The sequence below is a fragment of the Vidua chalybeata genome, chromosome Z (assembly GCF_026979565.1).
Source record: "Vidua chalybeata isolate OUT-0048 chromosome Z, bVidCha1 merged haplotype, whole genome shotgun sequence".
Lineage (NCBI taxonomy): Eukaryota > Metazoa > Chordata > Aves > Passeriformes > Viduidae > Vidua > Vidua chalybeata.
In genome coordinates this window covers 52,228,228-52,235,041 of record NC_071570.1, presented here as the reverse complement: position 1 = coordinate 52,235,041, position 6,814 = coordinate 52,228,228, and positions in this window count along the sequence as shown.

Genomic DNA, 6,814 nt, shown 5'->3' with positions numbered 1-6,814 from the left:
AAGGACTTGTTTATCCCAGCAGATCTCAGTACAGTTGATATGGATAGATTACTAATTTCCTTGAGAAAATTGTCGTTGGTGTCCAAGCTTGGAGCTGACCTTGCCATAGTGTTCACTCTAGCTCTCCTGGAAGGTGAGATGAATGTGATGGCCCTATTGTGTTAAATTGGTGTCCAGCACACACAATGTGCCAAACAAAGGAGACACACAGATTGGTAACACTAAATATCTTAGATATTCTGAAAAATAACAAGGACATGTTACTATGGCATACAGGCATCGTGATCCATTTTCAGTCACTGTGGAGGACTTATTTTTTAGTTTGAAGGTTTCATTACTGATCCTTGAAGAGAGATCCCAATCAGCCTTAATATCTAATATTAGTGCCAGGATTAGATGCTCTGTATGTCAACAAAAAGAGATCATTTATTTAAGATGTAGATTGACAATACTTGCTGAGTGGACTTAACAAAACACACCCTGAAATGCACGTCAGCTGGCCACTGGGGAAATAATGAATCTTAGCACAAGTAGGGAAGAGGTTCTGGTAGCTTTGTAGTGTTTTCTGAGGAGAATGAATTGACAATTTGAGTAAGCTCCAGTGCTGTAGTTTTACATTGGCCACTGAGGAAGATCTGTGGTCTAATACCACTGCATATCACATAAAGAGGTAAACCAAAAAAGGGAATTTCTTGTCATTAGGCTTCAGATGCACTGAGTAGAGGTGTGCTGTTGTGTGGTAGCTTTTTGTTGAGGAATTTTCAGAGGGCTTGCAGTTCCTAAAATTGCAATTTTAGTGATGATTGGGAAATTAACTAAGAACAGCCACATGGAGTTCCTGTCTCTTAGTCAGAGTTGCAGAAAGATTTGTCAGTTAGAAAAATCCTGGCTCAGCCTGCTTCCTCCTAAAATACTGATGTGTACATTCCCCTTGCTGTGTGCAGATTTTATGCTTCATAAATAGCAGTTGATTTTGCAAGGCTGTTTAACCATGAAAATATAATTTTTCTGTGTAAAACCAACACCACACACCTCTGAGCCTCTGAACTACTCTGGGGAGTATAGCTATATCCTCCTGAAAATCCCAAGTTTTCTGTTACACGTCAGGAACACTGCCACCACATGAATAATGACAGTTATATCCCTAATTGTCTGGCACTGTTTGGAGGTCTTGCAGTAGTTTCTTACTGTGAGCCTTATTGTCCTCAAAGTTCTAATTTTGTGGAACAATACCTGGATTTTTCCACATGTTGAAAGTAAAAAGGAAATACTCAAAATTTTGGGTTTTTTCCTTGTGGCAGTGGCACAAGGCAGGATGAAAGTCTCTCTTTTGCCCTGCTAGTGAAGCAAGCTAATCTTATGAGTACAGCCAGGGTAATGAAGTTAATAAGGTGCCAAGGTCCAGCCTAGAACAAGACGCAGCAATGTGTTGCTGGGATTGGCTTTTCTGACAGTACATGGCTCTGTGTGTTTTTAGGGGCAGAGCATGGGTAGTACCATGCAGGCAGTCCAGCTGATTCTCTGACAGCTCTACAGGGCCTGTGAGCAGCCCTCTGCCAGGCACCCCCTCTTCCAACACTCTGCAGTGGATCTAAAGGCTTGCTGGAAAGGGGTGAGCACCAGTGGTCACACTGGCTGTCAGAAGGTGTTGCAAGGGCTTGCCTGGGGCTAGGTCAGTTCAGCAGTTCTCCACTGCCTGTGTCTGCAAAGGTGAAAAAGGTGTCAGCTCTGCCCACGGTGCAGTGGTTATTCTTCAATCACCTTGCAGCTGTGGTTATCTGATACTCATCTCTGGTCTATTTGTGCTGCTTTTCTCCAGTCTACATAGTCATGTTTGTGCCACTACATAAGTTACAGTTTGCAAGTAGGGTGGCAGTGGGATTCTTGAGACTTTATTATGCCAGTTAATTGAGGATGTAATATTTGAGAGCAAGAGAAAGAGTTTATCTTAAATGTAAACACCTGCAGGCTTCATAATTTGTTGGCTAAATAGCTCTTCATTTATACATCTTGTTATTTCTAGAGTAGTGGTTTAACTGCTTAACACCTTATGCTTGCCTGTGCAAAAGGAAGCAGTCTCTAGAGTCTCTAGAGTTGTTCCAGGCTAGTAAATATGCAACTTTAATGTCCTATTCCTAAGCAACATCAAGCTGGGGCTGGTGGCAATAACTTCTCTGAGCTCAGGACACAGTGGGTATCTCCTTGAGGAGTTCACCATAGCCTGCCACACCAAAGGTGGCCTCAGAAAACACTGGAAATTGTTGCAAAGGCCTGTGGTTTATTGAAACCAGGGAGCTATCTGGGGAATGCATTGCTGCTTGATAAGCTTCTCTCATGGTCCCCCCAGGGTCAGTGCCCACAGGAGGGGTCATGAGACACCATGGCCAAGCCACAGCATCCATTTCTATGTGAGGTGAGATCTACTCCCCAGCTGGATCAAATCCAACCTTAAACCTGCCACCACCTCTGCCTGTACTGGAGCAAGCAAGCCATACCTCTGATCTTTTGCTTTTATCTTGCTCATAGACCCCTTACTTTAATTGTTCATCTCCACCATTGGCTCCAGACAGGTTAGCTTGCTGCTGGCTATTACCTGCAGTGTAGGGAGATGCCTCCTGTCCCTGTCCTCAGCCTATCATCACTGGCTCAGTGTGGGCTCAGCCTCCTTTGGAGCAACCCTGATAAGTTGTGCTAAAACTGCCCATTGTGTTTCCCTAATCAGCAGGATTAACGGATACAGTACTGTTCCTGGAGTGTGTCCTTGCTCTCCCCTAAGCGTCCCTCTCAGAGGAACTAGAAACAAAGGAAGTTGAAATACCAGACTTCATTGTCTCCCTGAGCAAGTGTGGAGGGGAGATGACTCAAGCCTAATCTAAAACTCTTCCTCCTTCTATGCCTTTGGACCTAATGCTTAACTTGACCACTCCCTAGAGTCTGTTTATACCTCTGTTACATCCATGACGAACGCTCCAATTCCTGTAAGCCAGGCAGATCGTGCCACCAGTATAGTAGGAGCCCACCTTCTCCTTCTAGCCCATTACCTCAAGGTACAACCATCACCCCAGCACTGTCAGAGAAGTACAAGCAGAAGGCATTCACAGAACCTGCCTATGTATACGCACGTGTGTAAAACTCACAGACAGCTGAGGTCACCTTGCGGCGATCTGCATGGCACAAGCTTGTGTTTGTCAGCTGCATGTAGAAATAGAACTTCATGCAGCTCCCATGCCTCCCTTACTTTGTCTGTGTACCAACCTAGACTATAGGAGGAAAAACTGTATTTCAGGTTGATGCCCATTTCCACTATCTCCTCAGGTATTTTCAGGTTTCTCAAACTCATCTAGTTTATTCTTATCGAGGTTTTATTACTGTGGAGGCTGTAGGAGTGGCTTCTGGTGAGGACCAGAAGCTGTCACCACATCAGATAGACCCAGTGACAGCCAACTCCAAAGGGGACTTAACCAATGGCCAAAGCCTCAGTGATATGTGAATTTAAATAAAAGCTCTAAACTGTAGTGGTAGTGAGAAAGGAACAAGACCACATGAGAAAAAGCATCTTGAAAGACACCTTCAGTAGGTCACTTTCTCCCACCCTTCACCAAGGGCCAGGGACCAGCACAACAGAGTTAATCCAGCAAGGATTTCAACAGTATGCTCCTCAAGCCAATTCCTTTGGTGGCTGAAAGCTGCATGTCAATAGAGTACAACACAGAGGAGCTGCTATGCTAATTTGTTGGCATTGGTAAAAAAAATAGATGTAATTTTTTACCTTGTTTTAATGTATGAACAGTTAAGAAATTAAACATTAAAATTATTACCAATATTCTTACTGGAATCATTCCAGAGGGGAATTAGTCTTCATTCAGGTCAAGGAAAGAAGCGAAAGCAAATGGCTAGCTGCAATTAGGTTGACTGCTGCAACAGATCAGAGACATGTGGGTGGTTAAGCACCTCACATGCATGACATACACTTCTCCAAGTGCACAACAGTGCTTTCAGAAGCCCTGGATGGAGGTAAGGGGTGTCGCTATTCCACTGCAATTTGATCGAGCACAGTTCATATGTCCACTGACTGTAACCCCTTGGCCCTTCCTTTCATGTTAGTCCTCTCTCATTAAGCCTGATTATTCCAGCTATGTGTTTTAATTGCTGTACTCAAGGAAGTACTTCTCTTCCTGTTGGCCAGCCCATTATAAGGAAGCTATGTAACAGGCCTGCAGATGAAAACATCTTGTTTTTCTTGTTTGACAGCAAGGCACAGATCCCAGCTATTTCATAGCCAAATGACACAGACTGCAGTCATTGCCTGAGGGGAGAACTTCCTGAAACCCTTATTCCCAAAAGAAGCCTTTCTGTGTTGTTTTTACTCTGCTGTGTACATCAAGTCTACCAAACATTCAACTCAGTTGGCCATCTACCCACTTCTCTCTTACAGGCATCTTTGCAGATCATTGGATCACAGCAGCCAGTTCTGTTCATGCAAGAAGCAGACCACAGAGTTTAATGAAAGAGTGAATGCTATGCTACTGCCTGGCACATAGCAATACTGGCCTCACACCCTCACACAAAAAACAAACAAAAACAGGCACCCACCAAGTGCATGATAATGCACTCTACGAAGTATCATTAATACTTATGGGAGAGTAGATGCTCTAGGCTTTAGCAAGGATACTCATACCCATTCCATTTAAAACAAAATGTTTATTTGCTATACCTAGGCTTGTTAAAGACTGAAACACCCTGTCCTTGCCTGTTGAAAGAACCAAGTCAGTTCCCATCCTGAACTAGGGTTCTCTCCTCCCAGTAGGGGCACTTGTGCTCTAGGAACCCAGGCTCCTTACATTTAACTTTGCATATAACTTTGCATTTGAGGACCAGGTGTTGTTTCCTTTAAAGAGAAAGTTTACCCAACATGGAGATCCTCACTGCATACTCCTCAAAGAGCCAAGCCTTAAAGAACATCTTTCAAATTAGGCTATGCAAATTATTTTCATCACAGTATGCCTATATACCAGTTCTTGGGAGGCAAAGATACTGCAGCACAGAAAGCTGAACTCACTGCCCTTTTAACAGCTGCTTTGCACCCCCTTACTTCAGCACAAGAGGTATTCCAGCTATTTGGTCTTCCCAATCACAACTTGAATTTCACCTGGATTGTCCAAGGCTACTGCAGAGTAGCATTTTATTAAATAAACTAAACAAAGTATTAAGTTAAACTCAACACACAAACAGCAAAATACCACTGACTGCACCCTTCCCCTACAGCAACCTGGTCTGGTCTTGCCTTAGCAGAAATACAGTATGTTACAGCACACTTCAGTATTATTTCTTAAGGATGAAATAGGATGCTGAGGCCTCTTACTGAACTTCATCTGGAACTTTCAGCAGGAATTCTTTAAACCTTTCTTGCTTACAGTTACTGCCCAAAGGGAATAAGTAGGCCATGCAGAAACTGCTTTGAAAAGCAATGCTTGTTTGCAGATAGTGTGTGTTCATAGTGCATTCTTGCTACAGCTTCATTTTATTCTCTCCTCACAAGTCTTTCCACAGTACCACTTGGGGTAGTGGTTTCCCATTTACCTTTGAACAATTCAAACATGCAACTGCACTTCTTAGTCAAATAGCCAGAGCTACATGGAAAATATTTTCCATGTTCGTCTCATTGCATAATCACAACTCAGAACTTATATCCAAGAAGAGCCTTGATGGTTCACTCTCAAGTAAAGGGTGTGGCTACTTCTTGGACTAGAAAAATCTTGTTTTGAATTGGGAGCATATACATTAAGCTGTTCAAAGCCCTTAGTCCTCCAGAGCCATCAAGAAATTCATGCATGCTTTTGAAGTGAGTGTAAGGCTGAGTCATGGGCAAGTTTCCTACCAAAAGGACAAGAGGCTCACTCATTCCACATTGTCTGCATATGCAGCAGGAAGTCTAGCTTTTCCATGAGTGATACTCAGTGAGCAGCACAGCTCACTAAGCTGCACTCACTGCTAGCTACAGCCCTGCTCCCTTCTTCACTGAGTTCTTATACAGGAGAACATCCAAGCCAGCAAGGAAGTAATTTTGATACAGTGGAAAAAACTCTGTTCCCCTTGGTTACAGTGCCAAGAGTAGGTGAATGGTAGGCAGGTATAAAAAGGCTGGCAAGTCAGCATTCATCCTGACAGCCCAATTCAAGATTGGAGAACCACAGAGTCCAGTTTACTGTACAACACAGTGTAAAGTGTCTTCTGAGAGTGCAACAATGCAATCAAATGAAAATTACAAGAGTATATAAATCTAAAATTCTCTTGACCATAAGACATTACAAGTTTTACTTCTTCAGTCTTATTCCAGACTATTGTCTAGGAACAAAGCAGCCCAACTCAGACTAAACACATTTTTTTACTAATAGAACCAGAAGGTACATACACAAATGGCATGGCAAATTGAAAAGGCAAAAAAGACAGCAAGTTCAAGTCCTACATTGCACTTCCATGGTAGGATTGGTATTATGCTCTGGAAGGACAAGTCTTAGCTTTGAAGTTGAAAATGCAGCTTGAAACATTTAAAAAAAATTAACTAAAAAGATGTAATGAAAGAAAGAACTATCCCACCCAATGACTACCCTCTTTTCTACAACTCCTCTTTTGGTATCTGTAAACTAGATTATAGCCTAGTGACTACCATCTGAGTATGGTGGCAGCAGACTCCTCCTAAAACAACTGTCATGGATCCCAAGCCAACAATGGATGAGGTTGCCTTTGAGAAGTCTTTGTATACAGACAGTACTCTTTTAACACAGCAAAACCTGAAACTCATCTGACATTATGA